This window comes from Oculina patagonica, chromosome 4 (assembly GCF_052425735.1).
Source record: "Oculina patagonica isolate OP01 chromosome 4, crgOcupat, whole genome shotgun sequence".
NCBI lineage: Eukaryota > Metazoa > Cnidaria > Anthozoa > Scleractinia > Oculinidae > Oculina > Oculina patagonica.
Genome location: NC_135761.1, coordinates 57,129,202 through 57,146,748, shown reverse-complemented (window position 1 = coordinate 57,146,748; position 17,547 = coordinate 57,129,202). Strand labels below are relative to the sequence as shown.

The window sequence follows — 17,547 nt, the reverse complement described above, 5'->3', positions numbered from 1 at the left end:
ACTGTGAATTACAATACATGTACATACATATGTACCATTGGAAAAACTTATTTCAAGACAAAAAGAATACCAAAGAAACAGCTTACCCGTCCTTTTGCATCAAATCTTTCCTCCCACCCAGTTGGCAAGTTCATTTGTGGGTCAGCAAACTGATTCAGAAACCTGACTAATTCCCCATGATGACAATACCTTGAAAAAAAAGACAGCAGTGTTTACCAATACACATCATTGAATATAAGGCTACAAAAATTAGTATAGGGATACTGTTGAAGTGCTATCATTACCATTGACTTAATTAGCAGCTACTAACTTTAGCAATAAATTTTTCTGAGAAAGATTTAGCGACTATTAAATTGAGCGATTTTCCAGAAATTGGAAGAACAGAGTCACTTGAAACTTAACAAACAATATCTATTTTAGAATAAAAACAGGTAATTGAAAATGTCAGAAAATGGGTTCTTGTCAGGGAAATCTGTCTGGCCATCCATGATGGTGGAGATGATCCCCGCTCTCCTCCAACCCTTGTTATTTGTTGCCTGGCCTTCTGTCATTATCTTATAGTACTGTAGTACAGGGCCAGGGGCGGATCCAGGATTTTTCAAAGGGGGGTGGCTGTTTACCAATATTTTTGTTTACTATATTCTTAAAGCCCCAGTTTGTTGTTTATGGGGGGTGGTTCAGGGTTTTAGTCAGTTTTTTGAAAGTGGGAGTGCAGATGATTTTCGTTCTGAGGCCTATATTTAATGGAGCCGAAGGTTCCGTCCTCCTAGGGGGGTCTGGGGGCATGCCCCCGCAGAAAGTTGAAGTCTCTTAGACGTGATTTCCGCGATTCTGAGCAGCTTTATACAGCTGTCAAGTAAGTTATTAAACCACTGTTTTTCCTTGATAATTTGCCAAAATATTCTTTCTTCGACTTACCTTGAGTTATATTTCGGAGAAAAAGTCTAGTTCTTATGAAATGAACAGTGATTGAAATTTAAAGTTGACAAGCCAGGAACTTACAGGAAAGAACAGATACAGTGCGTTTTTTGCTCACCCACGTGCGCAAAAATTTTTAGCACTCGGCAAAGTGGCCTGGGGACAACTTTGCTTGCTTGTAAAATCGCTTCGATGCGAAAAAACGGTACGAAAACTCGCTAAAAAAATATGTAAATGGAGAAGAAAATCATTCCAGCAAGGCTAAAATAACTCTTGAAAGTTAAGAGGAATCTATTTTTTTAAAAATTATACACACATGTTTTGTTACATTAAGCCAGCAGTTCGTAAAACAGGCTGTCGAAAATCTCCTATTTTGGAAAAATGGCCTTTCTTAACTTTTAACGCCCGCCTGACTATGAAAGATGGATGGACATTGTCCTTATTTTCTTTTTTAATATGTTTATTTTCATTTTTCTGGTGGATCAAGGGGGGTGGCTAGCCACCCAATCCACCCCCCCCCTGGATCCGCCCCTGAGGGCCATGCACTATGTACATGTACATGTAATTATATGAATTGTTGTAAGTCTTTAAAATCTCAGGAATTCCACAAAGAAATTTTGGGTTGTTAAAACAATCTGTCTAATCCAGTGTTTTTTTTCTTTTTCTTCAATTTTAATTTTCCAACAAGGTTGTCAGTAACCCATTTTCAACCTCATCTTTTTACCCTTTAGCTTTAAACCCCAATATCCACAAACAAATTTTCATAACTGATCAGCATACATTTTTTATAGTATTAGCAAATATGCCTCAAGATCAAAGCAATTACCATTCTTGTTTCCAGACCCCATGATCCTTCTGGACTACACCAGGGATCAAGACCTCTGGCAGCCTCCGAAACCGGAAGTCTGTGATTCACAGACTCACTGTCAAACCTAACAAATCTGATTGGCTGAAAATCTTAGATAGATTACTCGATTACTAGATTACGTAGACCTTGGGTGCTTACCATTTGTTGCAAAATCCGGTTGGTGTGACCGTTGCATAATGGTAAGCGATTTTCCGAATATACCGACCAACCGGATGAGATTTCGTTTACCATTATTCTACCAGGCGTTCCTTCCCGCTCACTCGATCTAGCGTTAAATTCAATGTTGTTTTCTGTCGATATAGCTGAATACTTCAAGGTAGAAAACAAACTTTTTGACGAAGAAGATGGGTTGATGCTGTTTACTGCCATCAGCTGTTCCATGAGACGCGATTTAAACAAAATACAATGTTATTTTGAGGTAACTGTTCCCTATACGCACCGAGTGAATTTTCGCAGTCGAGTGAAAATTGGCAAGTACGAGCTAGATCCTGTCCCGAGAAAAAATATGAACACATGAACAATTCCAACGTGGAATACCAGAGGCAGGCAGCTTATTTCTCCCGTTAAAAAAGTGCTGGCATTTCTATGGTCGAGGTGAACATACACGTTCTAATATTGGTATAAAGACGCCATATTGTAAACACGACTAAAACCGCGCGGAGGTGCTAAAAAGGGCCTGGAAACGGAAGATTCGTTCAAATGGTAAGGAAATTTCCGATGTTCCGTTCCGAACGGAAAAAGTGGAGTACCTCTAGAGGTAGTCCACAATTTCCGAATGGAATTTCCGGAAAATTACCTTACCATTTGACTTCAAACCGAAATTTCCGGATTTTTTGGCTAAATGGTAAGCACCCCTTGATTCCTTACACAGAACAAAAGGATCGTGGGCTTTGGGGACAAGAAGAGGCATTTATACCCTTTGGTAATAATTTGTTCTAATTTTTGCAACTTTCTCTCCTGATGAAGTACTGATAATTGTGAAAGGAGAAAATTTACCATTATTGCCATGTTTCCTATACACTGGTGTAATCTAAGGAATGTTTTTAAGCTTCTTTAAATCATGCTAAAACAGCTGACTTTACTTAAACTCACTGAGTAACTATAAGTTGAATCATATTTTCTCAAAAATGGTAACTAAGAAGGAAAAAGTCAATTATAAGTCAAAATAAATTGATTTACCGTTCAAACTGGCTTGGATTACGTCTGATCTCAGAAACTATCTGATGCAACTCCTGGTTTTGGAAAAAGTTATGGGCTGCCACCTAACACAACAAGAAACAAATCCTTATATTAGTGTCCATATACTGTACTGGTTTAGTTACATGTATAAATAGCATAAAGGTCAATGTATGTGCCGAACCTTTTTCCTCAAAAATTCAAGTAAAAAATCGGGGTTGACTGGCATATCAACGGAAACATCTCTGGTTGGTTAAAAACAAGAAATTCACAAAATGCTATAAAAGTATAGAACTTGATGATAAATGTGTTCTGTCTGCTTACTCAACTAACAACACATATAGTATTGCCAAGCACACAATGGTATACAAAAGAAATTAATGTTTAATGAGTGTCTTTATATCTGATAAAGACACGGCTTAACTTTACGTCTAATTTTCTAGGCCAAAATAACCCCAAATCTAAATATTAGTGCAAGAATGAGTTGATCTGCATCAGAAGATTTTTAAGCCGTTTAATAAATTCGCAGTTCGTGTTTTATCAAGTCTAAAACACTCGGCTGCGCCTCGTGTTTTAAACTTGATAAAACACTGCTGCTCATTTATTAAACATTACATAACATGTAGTTTTCACAATACTTTCAATTAATCAATTACCACATGCTGTCCTTTTCTTAATTCTTATTATATCGCTTACAACTCTGTTAGTAATAATTTTTTTGCCTCACATGTAAAAAGACTTTGTTCATCAAGAATAAAGCATAAATTTTCATGAGGAATACAATATTAATTGAAGGGGCAAGTGCAAGAAACGCACTTTGATCGAGTTTTGGCCAAATTGAAAATTGTCACAAACAACTCCAAATTTCGCATGCAAGTTCGTTTACGTGTGCTCAACACTGCCCTATGCAGTGTATTTAATTTTGCTGGTCTTTCCTTCGTTTTCTTTTCTTGCCGTAAGCTTTCACTCCAGTTTGCTTGCGGTAAGCTCTCACTGCAGCCTGCTTGCGGTTAGCTGTTTTTTGTTGTTTGGGGCAACACTATTTTGATAAGTTTTCTTGATAAAGCGCCTGCACAACACTCAACTTCTGTGACACGCGCGCCGTTGATCTGATTTAAGGAAGGCCAAGTAAATGGCATGGCGAGCGTGCTGTAATTTTGAGGTGAAAGTGAAATAAAGACTGATTGTTGATTGAATACGTTTGCTCGTGTTGTCACATTATACTAGTTTTGCTTTCAGTTAAGTGCCGCCGGCTTGCTCTCACTTCTATCTCCACTCCTACCTATAAAGAATTTTCAGAAATCTAAAACCAGGTCACTTCTCGGCAACTTTGTCGAGGCAGCACCCAAGCGGATCCTGCAAAACTCGCGTTGACGAAGTTCCTGGCAAAAAACCCTCTTGTTTTAGGCTTTCTATGCGGCCAGGCTCAAAACTACCTTGGTTTGTGCAACATTTTTCCGAAGCGCTAAACAGCGCTGTTGTACAAAACAAAGGCAGAAACATCACTCAGTTCTTCGAGCGATGCTGTAAACTTACGGGTATTCAGACTTAATGATGTCCTTCAACCACCTGGCAGCCGCACTTACGCTAAAACTAACCAAAGGCTTTGATTTTCAGGAACAAACGGCCATTTTTTTCTCTTTCCTCTCACGTGACACCTATCAGGTGACATCGCGTCACAATGTGTTCAGTCCAGTCCTTTTCTTAAAGCGAATCCTCAATATGGCGGCTAGAAACTAAAAGCGTGGCTTTGACAAAGATTTACACGCGATGTGTCGAAAAACTCATACTGCTGGCTGACTGTGGAGAACGTAAGCTTTGCAAAACGCCTTAGTTTGTTCTTTGCATACGTAATTTCTAAAAAACGAAGCTAGACCCAGCGAATTTGAATACAGATCAATGTTAAGCACACGTAAACGAACTTGCGTGCAAAATTTGGAGTTGTTTGTGACAATTTTCAATTTGGCCAAAACTCAAAGTGCGTTTCTTGTGCTTGCCCCTTCAATTATTTTGATGGATTTAACAGTTAGCTTTGACCAAACAAAATGCAGCCCTGGTTTTTTAAAATTATTAACTCTAAATAATTATTTACACTCAAGAACACATTTGTCAATTAATAATCCTTACCTCATCACATTTGAGAAAGTCTATAAAGTCATGTCTGGTGAGAAATGTCACTGCCGCAGGTGACTGTGAATAATCACCAACTAAAGATGCTGAGGAACTGACCGGTGCATGCCAAGTGAATGGAGTAGCTGATGATGCTACTTGTAATGAAGAAAAAACAGCTGATGTTGCTAGTAGATTACAAGGTCTGCATGACGCAGTTCCTGAGTGGTCACTGGCAGATGACTCGCCTGTTGTCTGATTCACCCTGCTATTGTCCATGTAGGGTTAAAGCAGTGGTGTTGACACCTTTAGGACTGGGAAAGAATACATGTAAATAAGTTGTGGTTTAAATTTATCAGTGGTAAAAATTTATCATACAATCAAACTGGTTTGAAAATTTTTAAACCAGACTTATACTATGATTGCACAGACTAGCTCAGACAAAAATCAAGGGGGAGGGGGGGGGTACCCAGGGGGGTACTCAGGATGTAACATGACGAGGTTGATCGAATGGGGGCAAAACTCGTGACCCAAAAAAATCCATAGGGCTTTAAACAAAACCCACAAAAATCCCTGGACCAAAAATCAACCCCCAAAAAAATCCAATGCCAAATTTCTGACCCATTAATTTTTTTAGAAAGGGGGAATGATCTGAAGATATAACAAAAAGAAAAACATTAGAAACACGTCCAATGTTTGTAGTTCATTCACAGAACTATGCAGCCAAGGCACTACCACGAATCTTTAGATTGTTTTTAACACCAAAAAATTCGCCCAGGGGGGTACTCCGGCTTGTCAATGACGGGGATGATCGAATGGAGGCAAAACTCAGGACCCAAAAAAATCCCTAAGTCTTCTGACATTACCCCAAAAAAATCCCTGGACCAAAAATAACCCCCCAAAAAAATCCCTTGTCAAATTACCCCTAAATTGCCAGGAGGGGCAATAACATAACACAGAGAACGCTCGTTTTGTTTATTCAACATACCATAAATACGCCAAGGCACTTTAGTTCGTTTTAAATACCCAAGAAAATCCCCTATCTAAATTTAGTCACCCAAAAAAATATTTGCCAAATTTTCCAACCCAAAAAAATCCCGGAATCGAAAATTTCAAACCCAAAAAAATCCTTCGATCATCCCTGTCATTGACAAGCCGGAGTACCCCCCTGGGAAAATTCTTACTTAAATGAAGCCACCCAAAAAACTACTTGAACCACAAGCCCTTATGCATGTGGTTTTCACTGCAAAGTTTGGACATCTTATGGCATCATTTCTATGGTCCATAAGTGTCGACCATGATAAATTTGGTTAATTTGTATTATACAACAAAAAATGGAAAAATGTTTCAGCACATTAGATGGAAATCATTAGGTAATAATGTGCAAGTGTGTCAGCTTGAGAGATTGAATTTCTTTTACTTGAAGCCAAGGAATTTTGTTCTAAATTTTCCAGCTGACTTTTCACAACGTGCTCAACTCACTGTTTTCTCTTAGAAAATCAGGAGGGTTTCCCAAGTTTTTCCAAATTTGCCTCATGTTGCATTATTTACACGTTATGTCAATTTCAAATATTAAGTAAAACTTGAGGGGAAAATTTTCAATTTAAAAATAAGCGAAAGTAATATACTACGTTTCAACATGTCACATATATTTCTATCGCTTATTTTTATGTATATTACTTTCACTTATTTTTATGTCAATTTCATGATCTATACTCTTGTCGATCATAACTTTTAACAAATCAGCACACCAGAATTATCTCAGTAAATTGTATAAAAAGCAAATAAATCAAGAGAAAATAAAGATCAACAATATTATTATCGAAAACAACGTTCAAACGTCAACACAAATGAACCAGGACACTTAAATTAATGCTCGTTGTAGCCTGTCTATAGCAACTGTATTGTAATGTTGTTTTATATAAGGGTTTTGCACAGATTTTAGCTAAAAACCAAAAATTCTTTGCCACTTGCTGATTCAGCAATTTGTAGGAAGTGCTTAATTTCGTTCCATGGTCATTGTTAGTGCCTGAGATATATCAAAAAAAACTATTATTACCTAACAAAGTTTTTGAACTTGGCCTTAATTTGCTTGAGAAGCTTACAGCAAATATAAAGTGACAAAAAACAAACCGAAAGTGATTGGGCTGTTTCCGGAAGTGATTTGTAGCTTTCGTCTTCAGCTTTTTGCACTGAAAAGCGCTACTTCATCTTAAAGTTAAAGCCGGTTTTTTAGTTGTAGTTCGTAAATTTAAACATACCTGGAAGGTTTGGAACTTCATAAAACAACAGGTTAATTGAAGTGTTTTCTTGCAAACCATCAAACGCAAACAAGACAGAAAACAGGCTCTTCACAGTTATATTCTCGCTCCAGTCCCAACGCCTAATATGTTAGGGACTTCATGTATAGGCACACAAATAGTCCTAGGTGTACCAGTCATTACGGCTCCCAAAAACACCCCGGCACCCCCGGTTAAATTAAGTATCCGCCTCCCAAAGGAGAACAAAATTAAATAAATTAAAGTGGCCTGTGCAGCTAAAAGACAACGTCAAAAGGCCGGGTACAATTAAGGAGGGTTGAAAAGAAGCTAAAATTGCCGCCATCGTGGAAGGCAAGACAATAAATTTCCCTGACAAGGATCCATTTTTGACATTTTCAGTAAACCGTGTTTTTCCAGACGATGATATTGTTCATTCAATTTCAAGTAGCTTTGCTCTTTTACTGAACATTTATTTCCAACTTAGCGATATTATTATAAGCTCTTTCGATATTTTTCATAAGTTTAAAATTCATAATTTTACCGCAAATGTGAAGCCATTTGCTGTAAATGGAAGTGCGTCATCGATGTACGAGTTGTTCAGCGAATACAATGTTTTGAAATGGAAATGCAATGCGTTTATTGTGGTGTTATGGGACCCGAGTAACAGTACCATGTATAGATATGGGAATACTTTAATAAATCGTTATTGTTATTGTTCATTAAAACCTGGCTGACACGTTATCGGTCATTTTTTTAATTATTTTTCGGAAATCTCTCAATCTGATGCAACAAAATTGTCACTTGTACTCGCTAAATCTTTCTCAGAAAAAAATCGCTAACATTAGTAGCCGTTGATAAAAGTAACCTTAAAACCTTTGGTATGGCACGTTCTAAGAACGAGAAATATATAGCCATTTTTTTCCTTGAAAGAGGTCATTTTTTACGTGAATTAGTTATTTCCTAAATGCTTTCAAGGGGGGCGTTTTGTCGGGGCAAATGTCTTGGGGGCGTTTTGAATAAAGTATCTATCCAACGGTTTTTTACCGCATCAGCCAACCCCCCTCCCCCACCCCAGCTCGCTGTTATTTTCAATCTAGCCTTGTTTGTACATAAATTTAGACTTAAAACAGTGACTGGCTTTTAATTCATGTTCACTTCACTTGGGAGAAAACTCACATCAAAAGGTACTTTGGCAGGGTTTAGCTTACTTAGTCTACTGACAACCTGGCATTGTTAACCTTATGGTTATTTCGGGTTGTCAGTACCCTTGTTTTTTTGTTTTTGATTTTCCTTTTTTTTCCCCCTCAATGCTGTATTTATTTATGAAAAAAGAGATGAAAGGGTAAATAAAGAGGTAAAAAAGAACTTAAAAGAGCAAATTTGCCTTTCGACCTTAAAGGTCCTCGTCAGTGTAGATACATTTCAGGTGTTGTTGTTGTTGTACAGCCGCCCACTATCTTTAATAGCGTGCAAGCAGGCCCGTCGCGCGAAGAGCCTGCGCGCTATATCCTCAAGAGCGCGTGTGCATTGGCTACTTTAGTCAGCTCGTTAGTATCCGCTTTTTTCTAGCTTAACCCTAAGAGGTACAGGAATATCTATCACGGAGATCTTTTTATGTGTGAACACGTCATGCGATTCGAACTCCTAAACGGACAATTAGCTGCCTCGTCCCCAGGCGCCGGTCGACCGGACGGACGGCAAAGGCGGTAAGGCGGGAAAACAGGGAGCGCGGGGGTTGATGGTCGGGGAGCGAGCCGTTTTCCCGTCTGCATCAGGCCCACAACGCCAAGCAAACTGTGTACGTCAGTCCCACAACACCAAGCGAACCGTGCACTACCATGCAAGGAGTAGGACGCCTGGGGACGAGGCAGGACAATCGCCCCAATCACTTTTATATGAGGGATGTTCCTCGCTTTTTTTGGTCTTCAACAGACGACTGCAAAGAGTTACAGGATGAAATCAAGTTGATGTTAATGTTGGGGACACAAAATACATTTTTTAGAACGTACAAAGAATGAGACGAAATCGCCTGTTGAAAACAAAAAGTCGCCCACGATAACTTCGCCGTTCCATTCCGCGCTAGTCAACGAGGAAAACCCATTCAAAGACAAAATGCTAAAATTGGGTGAAGAATTTTAGATGTCAAATAATTTCCTTGAAAATTATTTCTGAAATATTCAAATTCTGCAATCTTATACCATGCAAAAGGTTTTATTATTCAAACGTGAGGGATGCCGGGATATACAGCTGGTAACCATGCAATAGTGTTTTCTGATTTCCATCAGAGATTTGTTCGTAAAGGCAAGTGAACGTCCGCGAAAAAACTAAAAAAACAATATCAGCATGAAATATAATTTATAGCTTCCCAACACGGGAAAATCCTTCAAGTATTATTTATCTGACTCAAGCTGGGGTCGAACTTCGAACTTCTTGCGAGTCGAACCTTAAATTACAGTTCAGATTGAGTCCAATTACTTCGACTCATGCAAAGATCGACGTTAGTTCCACACAGACACGATCTTCAGTCGTTATATTTCTCCACTTCAGAAGAAAAGAACGCGTTGGTTGATACTTACAATAGGTCGAACGTAATTGCGACAAACGAACAACTTCTTTGCTCCGAAAGTAAAGACCCCCTGTAAGTGGCGAGCTTAAACGGAATTTAATTTTTAAGAAATTTTGAAATTAATTGATATACAACAGTGCATCAAAACAAAAAAATTATTTGCTCTAAGAACAATCCGTACATAATTCTATTCGGATGTAACTTCTTTTTAATTAGTTTTATCTTCAGTATTCTCTCTCTGTAAAGAAAAATACTTGATAACTACTTCATGTCTTCAATTTTTTTCAAAACAATTTTCCTTAAGTTCAGTTGAATCGCTCCACATGCAATTACCGTACAGGTTTTAGTAGCGAAAGTAGTAGTGAGGGTATTAAATCCGAAAGAAACAAGGCTTGTTACTTTAGGAACTTTACAGTAAATTCGCTGAATTATTCAACGTGAGCCTTAGAAAGTTTAAGGCCTAAAAATAGCGCAAAACTTTCCTTCGTTTGAATATTTTCACATCTAAATTTTAAAATATCTCGAAATAACTAAGGGTATTCGAATTTTTAGAACGCGTAAAGTAACAGTAACAAACTGTTTAATTTCAATGTTCTCTATTTATAAAAATACTTTGTTTATTTACATGTTTACAAAACTACTGTTCATCTTTGGAGTACAAGGTATTAAACAAATAACGTCTGTAACTGTGTCAATTAAAAGTGCGATACGAGAAACACTATGCGAGATTTTAGTTAAGAAATCTGTTTTCCTGTAAATTCACTCTCAAGCGTTTAATTCAAACACACCATAAAAATATTTTGTTAATTCAATATAAAATCGTTCGCTGTTACTTCGTGCACTGATCTGCTAAGCGCGCAAAAAATATTTTGACAACAGAAACCGTGCTCTGCGTTTGATACAAAGCCAGATCCGCACTAAGTAATAAAATTCTTAACTTGTTCCACTGAAAATTTAACTTTGTAAATTGTTGTGAATAAAATTCTTAAATGTAGCTCAAAGTATTTACACAAGTAGCTCGAGAAACAATGCTATCGTGTGTTATTGTCAAGTGTTATTCTATGACGTCACGCAATGTCTTTGTACGTGGTACAGGCACGAACAGTTCAAGTCACGTGACACTGAAGACAATCAGTCCTTCTGCCAGTATCCATGTCTACTTTCTTCACTAAGTTGATGAACCTGGTATTACTAATACAAAAGATTAACCTGAGGCAGTGCTTGTTGCACGATAGATCTTACCCTGTCTCCGTCACCCAGTGGATTGCCGCGTAGGATCAGTGTCTTCAGATTAGCACTGGATCTCAAGCACTCCAGCAGAGCACGCAAAATACGTTCATCCATATTTAATTTCAGAAGATACAACGTTCTCAAGTTAGGAAAGAAGTAAAACCTCTTGGTAAGTGGAGCAAGACTACCCCTCGCGTTGAAACTATTGAAATTAAGAAATTTTAAAGTTGGGAATGTTTTATTGAATCTTCCAAACAGCGCCTCCATCTCCTCCACTTGCAAAATGCTTCCATCCACCCCAGTTAAACCGAGTTCTCGCAAGGATGACATTTCAGGAAGTGACCGACCGAGCGCTGCAGCTGCTGCTGGAGTCAGGCTTATGCCAATCAGTCTCAGTTCCCTAAGAGTCTTGTGTGTGATACTAGAAGCCAGTTTGTTTACTGCTGCAACACGGCAGTCAACTAACTTAAGGTGAAGATCGGTGATGTTGTTAAATCGTGGTAACACACCAGCTAGTCTCTCTGCTCCAGCTGATGTCAGCAAACAAGACTCAAAGTTACCGCCAATCTTCAAAGAGCACGTACTGGGGTTTGGTGCTTGTTCCAGGAGTTCACATATACCGTCCTTGCACACCTCAAATCGAATGCCTTTCAAATATTTACAGTTGCTGACAACTGCAGCAAGTTCTTTGAATGTCTCTGCATTGACAATTCCATAACAATTTAGAGATCTTAAGAATTTCAAACAAGACTGCTTTGAACACAAGGTTGCGGCGAGTGATGGAACAGAAATGTTAATAGTTTCAGTAAATAGTGTCGCATGGTTATCACATTCCAGGACCAAATCTGTTATGTAAAACTGGGTTTGATTATTATGGAAACGAAGGATGCAATTAAAACCACACTTTGAACATTCCACAGTCTTGAATATTGTTAGAAAATCTCCAATGAAGAGAGCCTCACACTTCTCAGTTATTCTCAGTGGGACATGTAAGCAATTAAGAAACTCCAGCAACTTATATATTATTGAGGGGCCTCAAGTATCATTTGTGTACAATCACAAATAAAGAAAACCCCAGATAAAGCAATTTGATTTAAATGTTTCATCTGTGGTATAAGTTCAAAAAATCGTCTATTAGGAGTAACTTGCACAATCCCAGCTGTGCAATCTAACCAATGCCTCACCAACTGAGCTTTTGATTGAACTTCGCGAAACGAATCGTAAGCCAAGGCAATGAACCTCTTATGCCTATCACTGACGTCACACAGTGGCACGTCTGTCTCGTTTTCCACATCTGGTATTGTCTTTGATAAATCCAGTGTTGGGTCAGAGATTCTGACTGATGTCAAATGCTGAAAAACCTTCACTGCTCCATCGTCAGACAAACCACAAATGAACTGGAAAACATTCTCCAAGGCCTGACAATCCTCCGAGGTGCGGGCTTGCTGTTCAATTCCACCCAGATTTGCTTCAGGGACACATCTGTAGGTGATGTACCACGCCGCCAAAAACTCTTGAATGCTCTTGTGAATAAAGGATACCATCCCTGCTGGTCGAAGATTTTCTGCGTACTCTGTAACTTGAAGTAAGCCAATAATGAGACTTTCTTCACCAAGGATAGCAGCAGACAACTGATCATACTCGAACACATGATCGTCGTTCAAAAGACATTCTAAAGCCACCTTTCCGATTGCAGCCAGAATCTCTTTGTAGTCTTGTACTTTGCCAAAGCGAACAGGAGAACGTTTCCCTTGACTGTGATCTAAAACGTACTGGACGATCGCCAAATACAATTTGGTTTTAGTTTCAGGAAAGCTCTTAAACTTCCCCTTTTTCCACAGCGTGCAAAAGAACAAAAGAAGTAACGGAACTCTTTCTAGGTCTTGCAGCTTTTCTCGGAAAAGATGATGACTCAGCTCACTTGCTTCTTCTTTGCCACCAAGCATTCTGCTCATAAAGGCCTTTCTGTCCTCTTCATTAAACCCGGTGATCTCAGTATGCATGTCTTTAAACTCTCTCAGCTCGTCAGCTTTGGCAATTCGAGTCGTTATCAAGACACAACAGTTTTTCAGTTTTCTTCCTCTGAATATATCATAGATTTCTGAGTTGCTTCCGCAGCGATATTCGTCGTAGCCATCAAACACCAGCAAAACTTTCTCTTGGTTTTTGGTGATGTAACTTAGGAGGTCTTCGGTCAGCGCTGTCTCTTCCTCTGAAAAGATATAAGAGCGACGTATGACATCTCTGAGGCTTTGGCACTTGGAAACTTCCTTGAGATTAACGACAAGAACGAGCTCGAACTTCTTCAAGGCAGCTTTTGGATTTTCGCTCGTGTCTCCATACTCGTCATAGCTTGATGTGTCTTCATAATATTCACTTGAACTGTCTTCATCGTCTTCACTTGATGCGTCTTCGTCATCTTGTCTTGTTTCTTTAACAGCTTCTCTTCTCTCTCCTTCATCTTCAGGCCCCTGCCCGTGGTCATCAAGTTCAGCCCAGTCCACAGCCAGTTTCTTGACGAATGTGCTCTTTCCAATCCCCGTCTGTCCTTGCACGAGTATCCTCTTTGGTACAACACCGTTCTTGTTTGCAGTGAACACATCTGTGTAATGGCTCAGTTCAGACTGTGATGACCCAGCTGGTGTTTGTTCCTCTTTCACCCAGGACAGTCGAGTGTAGATCTGATGAATGTCCACAGGAGATGTTTTAGACCACACAGAGGTGGGCACCATGGCGGTTCTTTTGTAATGCTCTGCAAGTTTACTTCGACAGGATTTTACATCGAACGGTTCTGGTTGGCACGGAGAGACATCTAATAAGAGAAAAGAAAAACAAGAAATCATGTCTCGAAAACATGACATTGGCAGTAAAGAATAAAGTTAAATAACACCTTGCTTCCCAATAACCATTTTCGACTCTTCCGTGTAACTTTTAAGACTTGGCCCATGTACCATTGATTCAGTTCTGATAATAAAGAAAAATTGTATGACATAGACCAGAATTCATTATATATATATACAGTAATTGTAAAGTTCAGGATGTACCTCAAAAACAAAATCATATTTGGCTTTTTCTTTCTTTAACTAACCTGCTTTGACATTTAGCCTTTCACTTTGGCTCTTGACTTCACGTTCCAGTTGTTCAACTCTGTCACCTGTCTTGGCAACACTTTGTCCCAGTTCCTCCACTTTGAAATTTGTTTTTGCAAGACTTTCTTCTACTCCCTGAACTCTTCTCAATAATTCTTCATTCAGTATTTTCTTAATGGACACAAGTGTTTCCAAGATTTTATCAATCTCTTCTCTCCTAGCTTTCTCTTCGTCTTGAAGCTTTTCTTCCACTGCACCTAAGCGTGCATCATGCAGAGCCAGGTCCTTGATGATCCCTTTGACTTCTTTTTGTACCAGAGAAAGTAGATCTTTGTCCACAGCATGTCCCATGCACAGCTGGCAACCTTAAACAAGAAAGACTGATAGTAAGACCAGTTTTTATTTGAACTTTGTAAAGCCACAACCAAAGTAATCACTTTGGCCAATCACAAAGGACACAGACAATCCAGTGAACCAATCGAAACTCAAAGGAGGAGCATGAAGCTGACATGACAATGTACACTGATGTATGTTAGCAAGTCACAATTGCTTTTGGAAAGTGGCATGATGTTTTTAAACCAATCATAAAACAAGGAAATTAACTTATGCACTTCTGGATTACTTTCAACACTCAGTTTTTTTTTTAAAAAAAATACTGTTCCTTTGTCAATCTTTTGCTTATAACACTATGACAATTGATCACCAGCTTGGCTAAACAAATCTTGAAAGCCTACAGTGTACCCCCCCCCCCTTGTGGGAACAACGGGGGAGGGGGAGGGAACACAGTGTACTGAGATAGAAACATCCAAAGCTAAAAATATTGCCCAAGTTTGCTTTTAAACTAACAATATTTGTATCAATTTGTAGTGAATTATTTTGACAAAATATTGACCACTGAAACAATGACTGGCTGTGCCTCATTGACTATTTTCTCATAGAAAACTCATGCTCATAGTCTAATTGTTTTGTTCCAGGAAATATTCATACCTCCCCAAGGTTCCTTTGGTTTGAAACCCCAGCCCAGCCCTCCAAAAATGCAAGAGGAATAATTCAGCTTTTGAGACCCTTCCCATACCTGTGAAATTCCTAATTACTTTCTGTTAGTTGGATATGGATAATATTACTGGTGCCGGTTTAATATCATTTGTCGTTACCGGTATCTATTTTCTTGAAGCAAGAGGAAAGGGTGCCTATGTGTTATACCATTGATAACCATGTTCCTCGCATAAATTACCCATGCATTAAAACCATTTCAGAATAAAGCATCCGATGTGACATGCAGAGGCAACAAGGATCAATGATAATTAAAACACAGATGCCTCCATTTATCTTGAGGAGAGTGGTTGACTGTACACAGACTTGACCTTTTAGGGAGGAAACTAGCAAAGTGGCCATACAATGTGTAGTTCCAGAAAATGTTCAATTATATACCCTCCCTGTGAAGGATCATTGGAGGGGGGGGGTAGTCTTATTGACCAAAGGGGAAGAGTGGTTTAAACCAACAAAACCTCTATGGGGAGGGGGGAGGAGGGGGGAGGAGGGGGGGAGAGTATGGATGTTTCCTGGGACAACACAATATAGCAATAAAATACAACACCTTCCCATCCTCAATCTTAAAGTAAAACTTGGATAAAGTCTATGATAGAAATCAGTAAATTTTGAAAAAGACAACAGGCATCCATTACGAGTACCTTTTGTTTGCCAATCAGACAACTGATCTAAAGCAGTCTTCTCCATACCACCAGTCAGTCCCAGGCTTCTCACCAAGGTCTCCAGCTTGGAGAAACAATCATTGAAGAGGACTTCAGTCCAGTCAGTGACATTACAATGGCCCCACTTGTTCCTGACATTTTCCCTGACATCATCAGCTGAAGCCTGAATAGAAATCAATGGATTTGGAGAAAGAAAAATTGGTACAGGATTATTAAATCCCAACAGGCGAAGAATGGCACTCATGTCCAATGACTCATCAAAGGCTGAAAAGTCGGCAAGATAATCTGGCAGAAACAACTTGGCCAAGTCTACTGAACTGTTAATGTTGCAGTTGTAGAGGGTTTTACGATTGCCATGGTTGTGAAGATTGTTGTTAATATTCTGAAATTTCAATCTTCTAAGGTTGGGATCAGCATTGACATGATGATAAGTCAGTGTGTTCAGGGCACACAGTGCAGTCAGACCATGGCAGTAGGTGTTATTTGCATAATGTGTGTCCATTTGTTGTCTGAGAAAATCTCTCAATACAGGAGCTGCTACTTTGTTTACAGCAATTCCCACGACAAGCCATCTCTTCTCCTCATCAGAGACCATCATCTTGCTCATCTTTCACTACAGGATGTAGAGTAAACCTTCATCTCAATAGATCGAAAAAAAAAATTAATTTTAAATTTATACCCTGATATCTTTCTTATGATAATCATCCCTGTCTGGTATGCATGATTCAGTGACATATCAGAGGCCCTGCCAGGGTAAATTCCGACAAGCGACATGGCTCAAAAAGTAGCGACAGCACATGAAATAAAATTGCGACAAACAATAATAGTTCTAGCCAAATTCCGACAAGTGACAAAAATGCCTAGAATGGCCGATGAAACAGCGACAGCAAGCATTTTGAAATTCAGACAAGCGACTCTGGGACCCCCCATGGCAGGGCCTCATATCAGGCACGGTTTGGTTGAGCCATGGTATTTTGGGTGATACATGTTGTGGTTCAAATTTGTCTTTGGTTTAAAATTGTTTCAATCCAGTTTGATTTTATTTCCTTCTGTTTCAGATTATGATAATAAATATGAGACCCCCTCAGGACGAGGCTCCGGGGACTAAACTATAGACATAATACATGCCACACCTGCATGTACAGTTAAGCTATATTATATAATTTATATACATATGATAATGCACACATGACAGCAACTGAGACAAAACAAACCAGGTATGCTGCTGAAGCATACCATAATAAAATTTAGCAAAAATCTGGCTGTGCCAGTAGTCAATAAGAAATTGCACAAGAACAGGACAGTATATATGGACAAGGCTTCAGATTGGCTGTCTTCAAATTTAGCTATGGTAATGAGTAAAATATAATGAAAATTCTGATTTATAACTCCAAAGAGAAAGATTGCCATCACTGTTATGGCATTTACATGGCTTGAAGATATAAAATCTGATGAATGTGTGTGTGTGCCAATCGGAGCGAAAAAGATAGACGGCAATGGTTTCATACTGCATTTTAGAAGCCTCACTCCGGCACTCTGGTGATGGAGTGTTTTGATTGGTCGGTCTATGAGGCAATGCTGCATCTGTCATCAACAACACTTGGAGATCAAGTTGGAG

The 17,547-nt window shown here is 39.0% G+C and overlaps 1 protein-coding gene and 2 pseudogenes across 3 annotated transcripts in view; all 3 read right to left on the bottom strand.

The window, feature by feature from the left end:
* LOC144650834 (NLR family CARD domain-containing protein 4-like) overlaps window positions 1–7,419 on the bottom strand; it is a 56,638-nt gene extending 49,219 nt beyond the window's left edge. Inside the window, exon 1 of the mRNA XM_078510597.1 lies at window positions 7,333–7,419. The gene's annotated coding sequence lies outside the window, so the exon portion shown is untranslated. The remainder of the gene's footprint in view (window positions 1–7,332) is intronic.
* The window catches only part of LOC144648613 (uncharacterized), a 29,717-nt pseudogene that overhangs the window by 7,819 nt on the left and 4,351 nt on the right, over window positions 1–17,547 (bottom strand). Inside the window, exons 2-4 of the transcript XR_013569715.1 lie at window positions 5,090–5,385; window positions 2,966–3,048; window positions 87–189 (exon numbers count right to left, since the gene is read on the bottom strand). The product of XR_013569715.1 is annotated as an uncharacterized LOC144648613 (transcript). The remainder of the gene's footprint in view (window positions 1–86; window positions 190–2,965; window positions 3,049–5,089; window positions 5,386–17,547) is intronic.
* LOC144650836 (NACHT, LRR and PYD domains-containing protein 4-like) overlaps window positions 10,462–17,547 on the bottom strand; it is a 98,616-nt pseudogene continuing 91,530 nt past the window's right edge. The window contains exons 3-4 of the transcript XR_013570209.1: window positions 14,217–14,582; window positions 10,462–13,940 (exon numbers count right to left, since the gene is read on the bottom strand). The product of XR_013570209.1 is annotated as an NACHT, LRR and PYD domains-containing protein 4-like (transcript). The remainder of the gene's footprint in view (window positions 13,941–14,216; window positions 14,583–17,547) is intronic.